Source organism: Poecilia reticulata, chromosome 23 (genome assembly GCF_904066995.2).
Source record: "Poecilia reticulata chromosome 23, P_reticulata-male-v2, whole genome shotgun sequence".
NCBI lineage: Eukaryota > Metazoa > Chordata > Actinopteri > Cyprinodontiformes > Poeciliidae > Poecilia > Poecilia reticulata.
In genome coordinates, this window is record NC_088852.1 from 18,863,932 (window position 1) to 18,882,150 (window position 18,219).

The 18,219-nt window shown below is 46.6% G+C and overlaps 1 long non-coding RNA gene across 1 annotated transcript; it reads left to right on the forward strand.

Annotated features, from left to right (window-relative positions):
• The first annotated feature begins 10,072 nt into the window (after positions 1-10,072).
• Positions 10,073-18,007, forward strand: LOC103459582 (uncharacterized). The gene is made up of 3 exons (XR_014086082.1): positions 10,073-10,287; positions 13,474-14,412; positions 15,517-18,007. It is a non-coding gene; the product is annotated as an uncharacterized LOC103459582 (long non-coding RNA).
• The last annotated feature ends 212 nt before the right edge of the window (positions 18,008-18,219 follow it).

Sequence of the window (18,219 nt, forward strand, 5' to 3'; positions counted from 1 at the left end):
AAAGTGAAAGTAAAAAAAGACCGGACATTTTAGTGTGCACCGGACCTTCCGGTGCTAATATCTCGGTCGTTCTTTGCGGTAGAAGGAAACGGAGGGCACGGGGCTGTTCCCCGGAGTCCGGACTATCGGGCCATGGTGCGTTTTTACCGAAAAAGTGCATTTTTCGCCGTTTTTTGGACCGCTTTTCCGCGAAACGCTTAAAAATTCGTTAAAAATCGTAGGAAGGTCCTGGAGCAAATCGGACACCACCAGCGCACTCCTGGGACTCGCCCGGTTCCAACGGTGTATGACATGCCAGGGTTCCCGTCCGTTTTGACCGCTTTTTCGGGGGACCGAATGGGACCGCTTTGGCGAAAATCACTTAAAAATTCGTTAAAAATCGTAGGAAGGTCCTGGAGCAAATCGGACACCACCAGCGCACTCCTGGGACTCGTCCGGTTCCAACGATGTATGACATGTCCGGATCCGAACAAGCGTTCGGGGTCTGGGTCGTGTTTCGGGACCCTGGTAAGGCACATGACAGTGGCGCTGAGGATGATGATGTTGGAGCAGCCGATGAAGATACTCGCGTCGGGCGGGGCTGAGCGGGGGATGAGCGAGGGCTGAGACCCTCGACAGAGAACCGGGCCTAGGGGACCGGGACTTTGGTCCAGGCCTCCGGGAGTGACATCACCCGAACCGGGGGCATCCCAGGAGCACGATGGTGCCAGTCCCGGTTCGTTTGGACCGCGGGAAAGGGTACTTTTGACCCGACTTCCGGTAGACGGTTAAACACCCATAGACGACCGCAGGAAGGTCCTGGAGCGAAACGGAGGCCACCCTAGTAATCCCCGGAGCGGCCCGGATCCAACGGTGTACGGCATGAGCGGGTTCCGGGCCTTCCGGACCGCCTACTCGCCCCCCCCCCCGGGCCCGCTTAGGCGCAAATCGCTTAAAAATTCGTTAAAAATCGGGGGAACGTCCTAGGCGAAATCGGAGACCACCGGGGCACTCCTGGGACTCGCCCGGTTCTTCCAGTATATAGTTTGCCTAGGTTCCGTACGAATTTGAAATCCGGGCCTGGAGCAACAGAGACATCCAGGCCTGCAGAACCAGGCTGGGACATCCAGGCAGAGACATCCAGGCCTGCAGAACCAGGCACAGACATCCAGGCCTGCAGAACCAGGCTGGGACATCCAGGCAGAGACATCCAGGCCTGCAGAACCAGGCACAGACATCCAGGCACAGACATCCAGGCCTGCAGAACCAGGCACAGACATCCAGGCACAGACATCCAGGCAGAGACATCCAGGCCTGCAGAACCAGGCACAGACATCCAGGCACAGACATCCAGGCCTGCAGAACCATGCACAGACATCCAGGCCTGCAGAACCATGCACAGACATCCAGGCCTGCAGAACCATGCACAGACATCCAGGCCTGCAGAACCAGGCTGGGACATCCAGGCACAGACATCCAGGCCTGCAGAACCATGCACAGACATCCAGGCACAGACATCCAGGCCTGCAGAACCATGCACAGACATCCAGGCAGAGACATCCAGGCCTGCAGAACCAGGCTGGGACATCCAGGCACAGACATCCATGCACAGACATCAAGGCCTGCAGAACCATGCACAGACATCCAGGCACAGACATCCAGGCCTGCAGAACCATGCACAGACATCCAGGCCTGCAGAACCAGGCTGGGACATCCAGGCCTGCAGAACCAGGCACAGACATCCAGGCACAGACATCCAGGCCTGCAGAACCAGGCTGGGACATCCAGGCCTGCAGAACCAGGCTGGGACATCCAGGCCTGCAGAACCAGGCTGGGACATCCAGGCACAGACATCCAGGCCTGCAGAACCAGGCTGGGACATCCAGGCCTGCAGAACCAGGCTGGGACATCCAGGCACAGACATCCAGGCCTGCAGAACCAGGCACAGACATCCAGGCACAGACATCCAGGCCTGCAGAACCAGGCACAGACATCCAGGCACAGACATCCAGGCAGAGACATCCAGGCCTGCAGAACCAGGCACAGACATCCAGGCACAGACATCCAGGCCTGCAGAACCATGCACAGACATCCAGGCCTGCAGAACCATGCACAGACATCCAGGCCTGCAGAACCATGCACAGACATCCAGGCCTGCAGAACCAGGCTGGGACATCCAGGCACAGACATCCAGGCCTGCAGAACCATGCACAGACATCCAGGCACAGACATCCAGGCCTGCAGAACCATGCACAGACATCCAGGCAGAGACATCCAGGCCTGCAGAACCATGCACAGACATCCAGGCCTGCAGAACCAGGCTGGGACATCCAGGCACAGACATCCAGGCCTGCAGAACCATGCACAGACATCCAGGCACAGACATCCAGGCCTGCAGAACCATGCACAGACATCCAGGCAGAGACATCCAGGCCTGCAGAACCAGGCTGGGACATCCAGGCACAGACATCCATGCACAGACATCCAGGCCTGCAGAACCATGCACAGACATCCAGGCACAGACATCCAGGCCTGCAGAACCAGGCACAGACATCCAGGCCTGCAGAACCAGGCTGGGACATCCAGGCCTGCAGAACCAGGCACAGACATCCAGGCACAGACATACAGGCCTGCAGAACCAGGCTGGGACATCCAGGCCTGCAGAACCAGGCTGGGACATCCAGGCCTGCAGAACCAGGCTGGGACATCCAGGCACAGACATCCAGGCCTGCAGAACCAGGCTGGGACATCCAGGCCTGCAGAACCAGGCTGGGACATCCAGGCACAGACATCCAGGCCTGCAGAACCAGGCACAGACATCCAGGCACAGACATCCAGGCCTGCAGAACCAGGCACAGACATCCAGGCACAGACATCCAGGCAGAGACATCCAGGCCTGCAGAACCAGGCACAGACATCCAGGCACAGACATCCAGGCCTGCAGAACCATGCACAGACATCCAGGCCTGCAGAACCATGCACAGACATCCAGGCCTGCAGAACCATGCACAGACATCCAGGCCTGCAGAACCAGGCTGGGACATCCAGGCACAGACATCCAGGCCTGCAGAACCATGCACAGACATCCAGGCACAGACATCCAGGCCTGCAGAACCATGCACAGACATCCAGGCAGAGACATCCAGGCCTGCAGAACCAGGCTGGGACATCCAGGCACAGACATCCATGCACAGACATCCAGGCCTGCAGAACCATGCACAGACATCCAGGCACAGACATCCAGGCCTGCAGAACCATGCACAGACATCCAGGCCTGCAGAACCAGGCTGGGACATCCAGGCCTGCAGAACCAGGCACAGACATCCAGGCACAGACATACAGGCCTGCAGAACCAGGCTGGGACATCCAGGCCTGCAGAACCAGGCTGGGACATCCAGGCCTGCAGAACCAGGCTGGGACATCCAGGCACAGACATCCAGGCCTGCAGAACCAGGCTGGGACATCCAGGCCTGCAGAACCAGGCTGGGACATCCAGGCACAGACATACAGGCCTGCAGAACCAGGCTGGGACATCCAGGCCTGCAGAACCATGCACAGACATCCAGGCACAGACATCCAGGCCTGCAGAACCAGGCTGGGACATCCAGGCCTGCAGAACCATGCACAGACATCCAGGCAGAGACATCCAGGCCTGCAGAACCAGGCACAGACATCCAGGCACAGACATCCAGGCAGAGACATCCAGGCCTGCAGAACCATGCACAGACATCCAGGCACAGACATCCAGGCCTGCAGAACCAGGCTGGGACATCCAGGCCTGCAGAACCATGCACAGACATCCAGGCAGAGACATCCAGGCCTGCAGAACCAGGCACAGACATCCAGGCACAGACATCCAGGCAGAGACATCCAGGCCTGCAGAACCATGCACAGACATCCAGGCACAGACATCCAGGCCTGCAGAACCAGGCTGGGACATCCAGGCCTGCAGAACCATGCACAGACATCCAGGCAGAGACATCCAGGCCTGCAGAACCAGGCACAGACATCCAGGCACAGACATCCAGGCAGAGACATCCAGGCCTGCAGAACCAGGCACAGACATCCAGGCCTGGACATCCAGGCACAGACATCCAGGCAGAGACATCCAGGCCTGCAGAACCAGGCTGGGACATCCAGGCCTGCAGAACCAGGCACAGACATCCAGGCCTGGACATCCAGGCACAGACATCCAGGCAGAGACATCCAGGCCTGCAGAACCAGGCACAGACATCCAGGCAGAGACATCCAGGCCTGCATAACCAGGCACAGACATCCAGGCAGAGACATCCAGGCCTGCAGAACCAGGCTGGGACATCCAGGCACAGACATCCAGGCAGAGACATCCAGGCTGCATGGAACTCCACATAGCCTTGACCTCCAGGCCCACACCCAGACTTGGCTCCGGGGTCAGACACAGTCTTGGAACCCCCCCACCCCCGATAGAACCAGGCTCTCCACACGAACACGTGTACCTACACTTAAGCACCCCTCCTCGGACTAAACCCAGTAGTACGCAGGCCCTGGAAGCTCGTGCCCCTGGTAAGGCAACTCAGTTTTACGATGTGGCCTTGGGTTGACCGGGGAGTGGCTACCCTCCCCAGCCTCTTCCGGCCGAGCGCCCCCTGTCCGGTCCCTGGATGGGACTTAGACTTTTTCTCGCCGTCAACTGAGAACCGGGCCTGCCAGGCCCACCGGCCGAGCACGTGTACCCACACTTAAGCACCCCTCCTCGGACTACACCCAGCAGTACGCAGGCCCTGGAAGTTCGTGCCCCTGGTAAGGCAGCAGGACTTAGATTCTGGTAAAAAAAGTTGGGTTTCTCCATAGGTTTAACTGTGAAATTGCCCCGCTGTTAACGGGCGCTGACAGGGCAATTTTGATCCGATCGCGAAGCGGCTTGGCAGGCTTTGCGATCTCGTCTAGCTCTTTAAACGTACCGATTTTTATAGCTCCAGCTACTACGGTTCTTGCTGGGGGGCCGGTGCCGTTTTTAGAAATGGGGGGGTCCGGATCGACCCCACGGGGGCGTGCCTGGATTGAACAAGCGGTGGCATACGGTCCATGGGGTCGGACTGAACACCCCCACGAAGTTTCAGCTCTGTGGGACCACGTTAAGTGGTAATGCCACGCGGTTTTATTTCCAGTTACCATAACCCTGCAGAACCAGGCACAGACATCCAGGCAGAGACATCCAGGCCTGCAGAACCAGGCACAGACATCCAGGCACAGACATCCAGGCCTGCAGAACCAGGCTGGGACATCCAGGCAGAGACATCCAGGCCTGCAGAACCAGGCTGGGACATCCAGGCAGAGACATCCAGGCCTGCAGAACCAGGCTGGGACATCCAGGCAGAGACATCCAGGCCTGCAGAACCAGGCACAGACATCCAGGCCTGCAGAACCATGCACAGACATCCAGGCTGGGACATCCAGGCCTGCAGAACCAGGCTGGGACATCCAGGCAGAGACATCCAGGCCTGCAGAACCAGGCACAGACATCCAGGCAGAGACATCCAGGCCTGCAGAACCAGGCACAGACATCCAGGCAGAGACATCCAGGCCTGCAGAACCAGGCACAGACATCCAGGCAGAGACATCCAGGCCTGCAGAACCAGGCACAGACATCCAGGCTGGGACATCCAGGCCTGGACATCCAGGCACAGACATCCAGGCAGAGACATCCAGGCCTGGACATCCAGGCACAGACATCCAGGCAGAGACATCCAGGCCTGGACATCCAGGCACAGACATCCAGGCAGAGACATCCAGGCCTGGACATCCAGGCACAGACATCCAGGCAGAGACATCCAGGCCTGGACATCCAGGCACAGACATCCAGGCCTGCAGAACCAGGCACAGACATCCAGGCAGAGACATCCAGGCCTGGACATCCAGGCACAGACATCCAGGCCTGCAGCACCAGGCACAGACATCCAGGCAGAGACATCCAGGCCTGGACATCCAGGCACAGACATCCAGGCCTGCAGCACCAGGCACAGACATCCAGGCAGAGACATCCAGGCTGCATGGAACTCCACATAGCCTTGACCTCCAGGCCCACACCCAGACTTGGCTCCGGGGTCAGACACAGTCTTGGAACCCCCCCACCCCCGATAGAACCAGGCTCTCCACACGAACACGTGTACCTACACTTAAGCACCCCTCCTCGGACTAAACCCAGTAGTACGCAGGCCCTGGAAGCTCGTGCCCCTGGTAAGGCAACTCAGTTTCACGATGTGGCCTTGGGTTGACCGGGGAGAGGCTACCCTCCCCAGCCTCTTCCGGCCGAGCGCCCCCTGTCCGGTCCCTGGATGGGACTTAGACTTTTACTCGCCGTCAACTGAGAACCGGGCCTGCCAGGCCCACCGGCCGAGCACGTGTACCCACACTTAAGCACCCCTCCTCGGACTACACCCAGCAGTACGCAGGCCCTGGAAGTTCGTGCCCCTGGTAAGGCAGCAGGACTTAGATTCTGGTAAAAAAAGTTGGGTTTCTCCATAGGTTTAACTGTGAAATGTACAGTTAAACCTATGTGATTTTGCCCCGCTGTTAACGGGCGCTGACAGGGCAATTTTGATCCGATCGCGAAGCGGCTTGGCAGGCTTTGCGATCTCGTCTAGCTCTTTAAACGTACCGATTTTTATAGCTCCAGCTACTACGGTTTTTGCTGGGGGGCCGGTGCCGTTTTTAGGAATGGGGGGGGGCGGATCGAGCCCACGGGGGCGTGCTTGGATTGAACAACCGGTGGCATACGGTCCATGGGGTCGGACTGAACACCCCCACAAAGTTTCAGCTCTGTGGGACCACGTTAAGTGGTAATGCCTCGCGGTTTTATTTCCGGTGACCATAACCCTAAATATTCTCAATATTCAATGAGAATATTTCATTCATTCAGATCTAGGATGTGTTATTTGAGTGTTCCCTTTATTTTTTGAGCAGTGTATAAATTCTGCACTGTATGCAGTTGACGGGGTCATATGGATGAGGGGAAAGAATATAAAAAATGTAGTAGGAAAGATTAAGAAGGCAATTAAAGTAGAAAAATGGTCGTATGAATGGGGTTTTAAGTTATCAGCAAGCAAGTCTTGTTTTATGGTTGTTACAAATAAGAGAAATATTGATACAGGAACAATAACATATGGACAGTCTTTTGAAAGGATTAAAGAATTTAAATATCTAGAATTATGGTTAGATTATTATAGTTCTTATTAATGGAAAACACATATAGATAACTTAGAAACTAAATGTAAGAAAGTTTTAAATAAGTAGATTTAAATCAGCCACAGCTGGAATTAACTGGGGTGCAGATAGACGGTCATTATTAAATATATATAGGGCTCTTATGAGATCAATAATTGATTATGGCAGTTTTATATATGTAGCAGCAGCTAAAACAACACTACAAAAGATAGACTACACGTATATGTACAGGAGTGGTGAAAACGACACCTATTAATGCTCTTCTAATAGAGACTGGAGAGACTCCGCTGGAAATGAGAATAAAATTAGCTTTAGTTTATTGGATGAAAATGAAAAGTAATGAAGACAATATAACATCAATTATATTACAAAACTGTTGGGAATATGCAAAGTTCCAGAGTAATGGTTTTGGATGGATGATAAGTAAAGATCAAAATGTATGGATTAGAGGATAAGAAAATGGCTCAGTTTAATCCGACTAGTGTTATTCCTTCATGGTTATTTCCTGAGGTAAATGTAGACATGAGACTTCTTAAAATGAAAAACGACTGGAATTTAAATGAAATAGGGGTGAAGACTGATGTATATTTAAGGCAATCATATTATAACTACCTCAAATCATACCTCTCATCTTAAAGGATGTGTGGGAATAGGAATATACATACCAGAGTTTTAAATCCACATCTCCAAAAGACTATCAGATCACCTATCTGTTTATATTAAGCTTACAGTGGGTAGAGGAGGTTCGACCAGACAGAGTGGTGATATGTACAGACTCTAAAGCAGTATTAGAAAGTATTCAGGGAGAAGGAAATAATAGGAAAGATTTAGTATTAGAAATTCAGCGTAGTTTATTTAGATTATATAGAGATGGCATTGATGTTTGGTTCTGCTGGGTACCAGCTCATGAAGGGGTTAAAGGAAATGAAAAGATAAATTAGCAAAAAGGGCTTTAGAAGTGGCAATAATGATTATAATTCCTTTTGGGAAAGGGGAAGGGAAATCATTCATTAAGAGTAAAGAAATGGAAAAATGGCAAAAAAATAAAAAAAAAGGTGGAACGAAGATAAGAAAGGGAGAAGATTATATAAAGTACAAAAATCAGTATTAATTAGAAATATTAATGAAGGGAAGGGAAGAAATAATTATGACCAGATTAAGAGTAGGTCATACCTATTTGAATTATATTTTATATTTAATAGGGAGGAAAAATAATGATAAATGTGAAGGATGTGGTGAAAAAGAAAATGTAGAACATGTATGAACATATGAATCTGAAATGGAGTATTTGAAAAGAATGGTTGGAAGGACAGGTCAAGAATGGAATCTTAAAGGAATTGTAACGAGTATGCAAAATCAGCCAGAACCCAAAACGCAGCCAAGACCAGAGATCAGATCAAAAAGTTTATTACTAAATAAAGGGAAGGGGGTGGGTTCCACAGGGAGTGGTCACACTGGTGAGTGAGGAAGTGGGGAACCAGCGGGGTCGGGGAGCCAGCTTGGAGGGGGTAGGGTGAAAGGGCAGAGGGGGCCGCAGGGACTCAGGGAGGAACTAGATGACAGGGACAAAATCCACAAACCAGAGGCTAGTCGTTAACACAGTCCAGGGTCATGCACGGGGGTTTCTCAGGCAAGGTAATCCAATAGACGGCAACCAGGAGGCAGGGTCAGGACCAGGCAGGGTTCAGCAACAGGAGGGCACAATCTTCAGAGCAGAGGGAAAAGGCAAAATCAGTGGTCAAAAAACAGGCAGGATCAGAAAACCAGTAGACTACTTGGAACATGGACAAGGCTTGAAAGCTGTGACAGTGGCAACAGACGATCTCGCACTGAGCTGGTGACGAGCAGCTGTTTAAATAGGGAGCAGCACAGAGCAGGTGAGGGTAATGAGTAATCAGCCCACTGAAGGTGGAGCTGAAGGGCTGAAATCATGACAGGAATATTAGTAAATGAAGGAAACAAAATGGATATTTATAGATAAAGAAAAGCATTATTTATTTTTCTTCAAAATACAAGATTAATATATAGAATTTAATAGATGTAAAGAAATGTTGCTACAGACTCGTGTACAGTAGGTGACGGTATGCTTGCGATCCGCCTTAACAGAAAAGAAGAAGAAGAGGAGGAAGAGGAGCAGTATAGACATAATATAAGAATAGACGCCTCATGGGCATGGCCGCTCTCGCCTATTGTCGCTGACGAGATTTAGGGCGGCCATCTTGGAGCGGTCCACCACTCCACTCAGCGTTATGTGTTTAGCAGCACAATGACGTATCAGCGCATTTAATCGATCATAACACGCTTTTTTGTTACTGGAAACCAAATTCAAACATCTATCAAAGCTACATTTATAAACAATTGTATTATTTAAGTATGTTTTTAATACATAGTGCAGCATATTTAAATATGCTTAGTGGCTATAACAATAGAATAGGAATGGAATATTCTGATATTGATGTATGATGAGCATATTACAAAGCACACAGCCATTCATAATTTATTTAATAAATTATTTTGTAATATTAATACATATTTATATAACTATACAAACACAAATAAATAATGATTAATACTGAATAGCCTAATATATATTGGATATATATATATATATATATATATATATATATATATATATATATATATATATAATGTTTTTCAGCCAACGAGTTCTGAGGGATATTGTTGTTATCGATCATAACAACAATATCCCTCAGTGCTGAGGTATCCTGCTGTTTTGATTGAGCAAAGTAGGAGGGTATACCACTCCAAGATGGCCGCCGTATTTCCTGCAAAGGAGGGTATACCGCTCCAAGATGGCCGCCGTATTTCCTGCGCCGGAGCAGCCAATGCGGGGTCTACACTTATATTATGTATATGGAAGAGGGGGAGGAGGAGGAAAAAGAAGAAGACGGTTTGTCCCCGCCCCTTTTTGTTTTCTGCAGCGAGGTCCTTCTCAAGTCGCGTGACCTCAGTCTAACTCATGTTTGTGGATTTGCCCAGCGTGCATTTTGGCAAAACTTGCTAGAAGTTCATGAGCCGAAAAAACAGGAAGTAACTTTCAAGTTGAGAGCAACTGTACGCCTTCAGTAGGAACCAGCAGAATGAGTAAGTGCTTGTCTTTTTTGTTCAGACCACCGAGTGAACACGCAAATGAAGTTATCCTGCTGTACAGACCTGAAAGTGATTCAACCCCAGTTTACTTAACAGAATTAATTCGGAAACGGTTTGCGTCACAGCATTGATATAGCGATGTCTTTTTCACCAGCGTTAGATATTAGAATTTCCATCTGCAAACGTTTCTTACGTTAGGGGGAGCTAGCAGATTCCTGCCCGTTTATTGTGTTTAATCTGATGGTTCATCTGCTATAGAAAGCTTCTAAAACCAACATGGTGCCCCATATCAAAAAATTGGCCAGGGGGAGCATAAACTGAAACAAAATGAGAACAAAATGACAGTCACAATACTCTTCCACAATTTAAACAATTATACTAAGTGTGATATATGTTCCAAGGACTCTCATGTCAAAGTAATTTAAGACTGATTGTCCACAATACCAAGTTGGAAACAGGCCCATTTTGTAGTTTTTGGTTAATTGAAGGTTTAATTGTAAGCACATATTACTTAAGCTCAGTGAAAAACAGAAAAATCTGGTCTTGTCTTCAAAAATTATCTTTTCATTTCCATAAATTAATATGAAATCTATTTAACGATTAATACATTGGTAAAGAATCATCTGATTCCTTTTGGCCACTTTCTTGAAACATGTTCCCAATAAAACGGAAACCTATTGATATTTTTGAGTCAACATGGTTAGAAAAATATTTTAAAAATATTTTAGAATGAGGACACATTCAGAAAAAAATGAGTTATAGACTCTGGGCAAAGGTTAAAACAGGTAAAGCTTACAGCAATGCTAGAATTTAACTTCTTTAGGTAGATTCTGTGTGTGTGTTTAAAGGACTCTTGAGAAGAAAGTGATTTGGGAGCAACCAAATAAAATTCCGACATATTAACCCGAAAGTGATTCTAATATGGTACAACAGCAGGAATAGAATTCACCTCTTGGAAAAGGCATCAGGTTCTTATTGTTATGAAAAAGAGGGTTGAGATATACACGCTCAAAAAAATAAAGGGAACACTTAAACACTTAAGTGTACACTTAAGTGTTCCCTTTATTTTTTTGAGCAGTATATTTTTCCAATAGGAAAATGTATGAAAGAAAGAATGGAAGATTGATAACAGAGTCTTGGCTTCTGTCTGAATAACATGCAAGTCTCTGCAGAAATGGCACTAAAAACTTTTGCATATTCTCCAGAAGAAATGGAAATATTACATTTAGAGAGAAATTCCTCATAGCTCAGCAACATAAGACATTATATTTTTATTTGTCATTATGTTTCTGGAGTATAATGAAATTGGAGTGGTACCCTCAGTGATGATTAAATAGGCAAAGTCTTAATCAGTCCTTAGGGTGCAACATAAGAGTGTAGTGTGTTTGCAGGGGGGGCAAAGCAGATGGAAAGTGGACAGATTAATTTCACAGCTCTTGGGCGGACCAGGGGAAGCTGTTCTTTAGCAACGTGGTTGTTGAGGTACAGTTTGTGTTCTGGGTGGGATCAGCAACAACTGGACTTTCTATGCAGTCTGCCAGTATATATTGGGTCCAGATTTGGTAACTGACTCCCCATGACCCAATGGGCAGTTTTCACAACCCAGGCCAAGTCCTTTTTGTCCTGGATTGTGCAGTTGCTGTACCACAGTCATACTGAGGCAGAGGATGCTCTTAATCATGGTTCTGTATTTCTTGAGCATTTGAGCAGGAAGTCCAGCCCTTTTCAATTTCCTGAGGAAGAAGAGTCTTTGTTGGGCCTTCTTTGTCAGAAAGAAGTGTTCAGTGACCAGGTTAGGTCCGAGGTGATGTGGATGCCCAGAAATTTGATGTTGCCTGCGCACTCCACTATCTCGGTTAAAATTCTAATAGGTGGGTGCACTGTCTTCCTGGACCTCCTGTACTCCAGTAAACACCTTTGGTCTTGCTGGTGTTAAGCACCAGGTTGTTCACTGAACTGGGACAGGTGCGGGATCTCTTATCTGTACAGCAGGGGTGCTCAAGTCCAGTCCTCGAGACCTACCATCATGCAACTTTCAGATGCATCTCTACTCCAACACACCTGAAACAAATGAATGGCTTGTTGCTGATCCTGATCTACTGGAATAAGGATTCATCTAAAAGTTGCAGGACGGTAAGCTCTCAAGGACTGGACTTGAGCACCCCTGCTGTACGTTGCCTCATTGTTTGTCAGACCCACCACAGTGGTATCATCTGCAAATGTTAGAACCCTGTTAGAGGGTTCTAACAGGGTTCTAACATTAGGGTAATGGATGACTGTGTAGTCATCCATTACTGTGGATGACTACACAGTAATGGGTGAACAGAGTAAAAAGAACAGGACTAAGCACAAAGCCCTGTGGTGTGCCTGTATTGAGGACCAGGGTGGATGATGTTCGGTCTTCTATTCTCACCACCTAGGGTCGGTGGGTGAGAAAGTACCTGATCCAAAGGCACATTGATGTTGAAAGTCCCAGGTTGTGGCGCTTCAGTATCAGCTACTCCGAGATGACGGTGTTAAATGTTGAACTGAAGTCATCTGCAGCATCCTAGTGTCAGGATGCTGCAGACGTGTCAGGGCTGTGTGTAGTGCAAAAGAGACGGCATCCTCTATGGACCAGTTCCTAATAAGCAAACTGGTGCCTGTTGTTAAACTGTTCCTCAATGGTCTGCCTGTACCTATGTTTTGCCAGCCGTATTCCTTTTTTCAGGTCTCTTTGGGCATTTTAGTGTAGGCTAACTTGTCAGATGACCTGTGGAAACTCAATAGTGACTGTATTTCCAACTGCGTGGTATGATGGCGTGATTGAATCATCTCAGACCAGATATCACTACCAAGATTCAAGAGGGAGTTAAATTTACTAAGGAAAATGACAAAGTAGTGATCCAGTTACTTGTGTAAGTAACTGCAACAGAGTAGATTGGTGAAAGATTACTTGCAAGAGGATTGTTTAGTTTTTGTATAGTGAAGAAGGTTACTGTTACTAGTCACACTGATTGTCACTGGATGAATTCTTGGAGATGGGACAACTACTTAGTTTAGCTTCAGTGAGAAACTGTTGGAGTAGATGGCGAAGACTCTTTTAAACCAGGTAAGAAGCTAGGAATGTATAGATTTGTGCATTTAGAACTGTGTTTCTACATCTAATCTTTAATTGGCTGTTTCTTTTTATTTCCCTAGACAAGTCAAGTACTTCCTAGAAGTGTGGGTGTTCCTTCGGCCAAAAGATGATTCATGATCCTCTGTGAAATTACATGCGGCTATAACCAAGGAATGACATTTTGTCATCATGTTCTGAAGATTACAGAAGCTCGTCATTCTACTTAGAATCAACTGGACTTGGCACAATCATAACAGAAAATCTCAGGAACCAAAGACCTATCAATTTCACTAAAGATCAAAGCAAGCACTACATTCCTTCACTCAAGCCATGGAGAGCCTTACTCTTTAAAATAAGGATCAGAGCTAGAATTTCCATTTCACAACTTTGCAATTTGGACGTCTCCTAGAGAAAACAGTTCTTACATGTAAGGTGGACAAAAAGGGACAAACTAACGAATGCTCAACTGAATGGGCCTGCAGTCTTTGGTGTGTTTTAGTGTCCCTAAGCAAGAAGTACTTGGAGGCTCAACAAAGGATCCCTTTAACAATTTAGTGACAGAGTCTCCCCATTCAGACCAATATTAATTTCACACCAATGTTTTAGTTTTATAAGAAACGTTCTGAAAGATTCTCAAAGCTTCTATCAGAAAATGTTCTTGCGTTCGTCTCTTAATTGTCAACCATCCACTGTCGGTGTCTTTACAGACAATATACTGACAAATGACCAAATATGTGAATGGATTGCTACCACGGTTTCCGAATTTAGGTACGCAAGAGAACATGGTGTGTTCACCAACAGAACCTCTGAGCAACACGACTCTCTGCCCCAACCTAAAACCAGCACATCACCTCCCACTTTGGTAGTCAGCCACCCCCAGGCCTCCACCTCTGATAAAGACAATGAGCACAAGCAAAGTTCTAACCTAACCGTTTCTCAGCTGGGCTCCCTCACAGTTGGTCAGTCACCTGAAGAAGATGGTTTGAGGACAACTACAAAATCAAGTTCTGAGAAGAAAGGTGAGCAGCCTGGTGAACCACATGCCAATTATACATGTAACCTTTAACCTCCAGAGGTGTCTTTGGATGGAAGACAGATGGCATTTTTCTGAGGAATAGACTAAAGTATGAGTGCATCAATTAATCAATCCCAATTTTCTTAATTGTAGGATATCAGCCAATACTTTCATGTACAACCGATCTTATCTACCTCTGAAAAGACCTGAAAATCAGCCAGTGAGCCCCTATTTGTGAGAGGTGGCAGACTGATGACCTGCCCACATCAGCACTGCATGGTTAACAAGTTTCAGCAACTTTTCAGACAAAACAAATCAGTATCGGCCAAAATCAGAATAGGAAGATTAGGCTTTTTGGTATTGATGGCCCAAAACACTGCAATTGGTGTACTCCACTAAAAAAATTTTTTTAAGCTAATAGAAAACATTTGATCCAAAATATTATGAAGCTGTACAATTTTTCAACATTTTTTTAAATCTCTTTTCCAACACATTGCATAAACCTGAACAGGTAAAACTGTTCAGGTTTTACCTGTTCAAGTTATGGTGTCATTTACAAGAAGGAAAAGATGTCACCAGTGGTTGATTAGCAGTAGGAGTGCACCAATTTTTCTGGCAGATAACCAATCTTTAAAAAGCCTGACCTGCTGATTCCCATGTTGGCCAATACCATTTTTTTTTGTCTGAATCATCACTTAAAGTATTAAGAAAGTTGCCGAATTGACAATAGTGGGGTGAGTATTGTTTACTGCAAATGTGCAGACATGGTCTGGTGAGCAGGTCTGTCAATAAAACCTCTCTCACAGGAGAGCAAAAGACAACAGTATTGGTTTTTAGACCTTTGGGGTAGATGAGATTAAGGATGAGATCGGCTTCACATGAAGAATCGGCTGATGACCATTCTCCCAAACTTAAGGAAATCAATGCCAATGAATTGGTGCACCCCTACTTTCCAGATATGTTTATGGAGTAATGATGGAAGTTAGCATAAGAAAATGACAAAATGTTTAATCATTGTTCTGGAAAATGTACAGTTTTTTCAAGAGTCAACTGACAGTTATTGTATTGTGTGTAGGTAACATGTTTTTTAATCTTTGAACTCCTACAGAACACTCACAGATCCTGTCAGAAGTCTCCAGTACCCATGGGAAGGATGAACAGAATCCTGTCGTTAACACTCCGTATTCTGTTGAAACTGCTGATGAGTCAGAACATCACTTGTGTATTAAGAGAGATCTTGGAGGGCAGACACACCACTTCTATGAGGAATTTAGTGAAGAGTCTGATGAGGAGAGTGATGTTGAGTTTGAAGTGGTACCTGTAATAATGTCAGACCTTAACCCTGAACTGGTGGATGAGGAGCCTGCTTTAGGAAAAGTGATGCAACATGACGGTGATCATGAAAACCAAATACACCAGCATGATGTTAGTGCAAGACAAAGTTGTGCACCAAAGCTGGTACCAGCATCTGCATTTTCCAAGATGGCCATCTTTGACACGCCAGATGATCAAGAACAAGCCATTAGATGTGGTCAGGTTTCCTTTGTCGCACTCCCCTGTGGCAGCCCTGATTCAACATCAGGACAAGGTGAGGACAGTTGTCCCACTGAGGACAGTTGTTCTTATTCATCTGGTCCTGAGTGCAACTATATGACTGTGTCCAAGGAGCTGTACAAGAGCATATCATCTACCCAAAGAAAGACTGACCACTGCATCCCCGAAAACGGCAAGAATGTGCAAATGCCTCCAGATGATGGTATAATTGACAACCTGGCTTTGGATGCGGAAGATAACCACTGCGAGTCAGAGATGAAGAAACGATCTCAAACTTCAGAGAACTCCAAACAAAATGATGAAAATGTTGTGATTATTTTATCTGACTCAGATGAAGAAGGTAGGGAAATTCACAATAAGGCAAAGATGGCTTTGACTGCAACTTCAGTAGACTGTGGCAGAGGTTCTAGACAAGAGAGGAACACAGAAACTCCTAAAGTAGCAACATTGTACAAGAACCAAAAGAGCAGCAGGTCAAGAGTGAGTTGGCAACAGTCTGACAATGAAGAGCCAACAAGAGAGGTTATCTCAGTGGAAGCAGAGGACAGTGACGACTTCTCAAATACAGGTGTAAATGTTTTGGTTCCTGAAAAGAAAAAACAGAGAACAGTCTTTAGCCATCCCAGACGGTTATCAGAGGCCGAAGTCACTAAAAACGACTGCATAATTGATTGCATGACTGTTAAAGAATCTAAATCTGGTGAGCCGGCTACACTTGTCAGGGTACCCAGAAACCCCAGGCAAGGGCCACGTGAATCCATGTCAATGGCAAAGTCTTCATTTACAGAGAGGGATAGGATTAGAGTGCAACCTGACAAACCTGCCTCCATCCCCACTAGAACTCATGTAGAAGCCCACAGGAACTCGCATAGAAGCATCATGCATGCTTCACCATCTCCCTCCTCTGCGATGGATCATCGCTTCACTCCTGCAACGTTTCCATCATCTTCAGCTCCTGTTCAGTCAATGCAAGTCACCAGCCATGCAAGGAGAAAAGTGTTTAGAACCTGGAAAGATCAGCATGTCCCTCTGCGCAGGGAGAAAAAACACAAGAGGGCAAATGCCTTCACACATCCTCGCTAGATGGTTCATCAGCAGCTTAGATGGCAATGGTTTTTCCCATTGCCATCACTGATGATGATCATCAGTGATGATCACTGAGAAAAATTCCATTTGTTTATTTACATTTTATTCATAATTCTATTAAACGGTGAAATATGTGTAAAGTATTATTCTGGATGTTATAAATATATCTTATTGTCTTACTTCCAGTATTGCATCTCATTGTTTTTTTGGGACAAATGTAAATTTGAGATGCCACGTCTGAATGTTTTATCAACCTCATGTTGTACTGAACATTTGACTTAAATCCTGACTGCTCACCTACACTGAGTTTTGTTCTTTTCCTCAAGTGTAGCTTTGACTTCAAACTTAAACTTAATATTCCTTCGGAGCTGTATCACTGCTGTGTTTGTATTTCACCACAGGGTAAGCTGGCATGAAGGTTTTATTTCTCTATGATGCATTATGAAGTAATGTTTTTTTCTACAGTTAAATACAGCAAAGCAAAGTAACTGAAACCTAGAGGAGAGTAAAGGTTTTTACTGAGAAATGAAGTCTGACTAAGCATTGTGTTTGTGTTTGACTAGTATGGAGAAAATCAACCTGTGATTGGGTCGTTTACAAGTTATCTTCTTACTCTGTGATGCAGTCATATATCAGGGTCCGTATTTTCAACTTTTCTCAGTTCTCAGAGAGCTCCTGTCTTCGCTAAATGGTTCGGTCAAGGAGTCTTAGCTTGGAATGACAGCATTTATTAACTTTGAGAGGAGGTGTGGTTGACCCTGTTCCAATGTATGGGTGGACCTCATTGCTAAGTGTGATGCTCTTCAAGAGACTGGTTGATCTACTTGATTAATGGAGCATTACTACCACCAACTGGTAAGAAATGTAGACCAAATGTAAGCCCCGACCTCTTTGTAAGGGTAGGGGCTACAGAAAAAAGAAGAAATCACACTATTAAAATTACACTCTTAAAAATGGAACATAGTGTGGTAGTTTTTGTGTTGAATCTAATATATGTTATTATGGTCTAGTATTGTGTTTGGTATCCTCATTAGCTGCAGTAGAACTACAGCTATTTCAATTGGGGTCCGGTCTATCAGGGTGAAAGAAATGGCATACTTAAATATATTTTAAATGTACAGGTCCTTCTCAAAAAATGTGCATATTGTGTAATTATTTTCCATAATGTAAT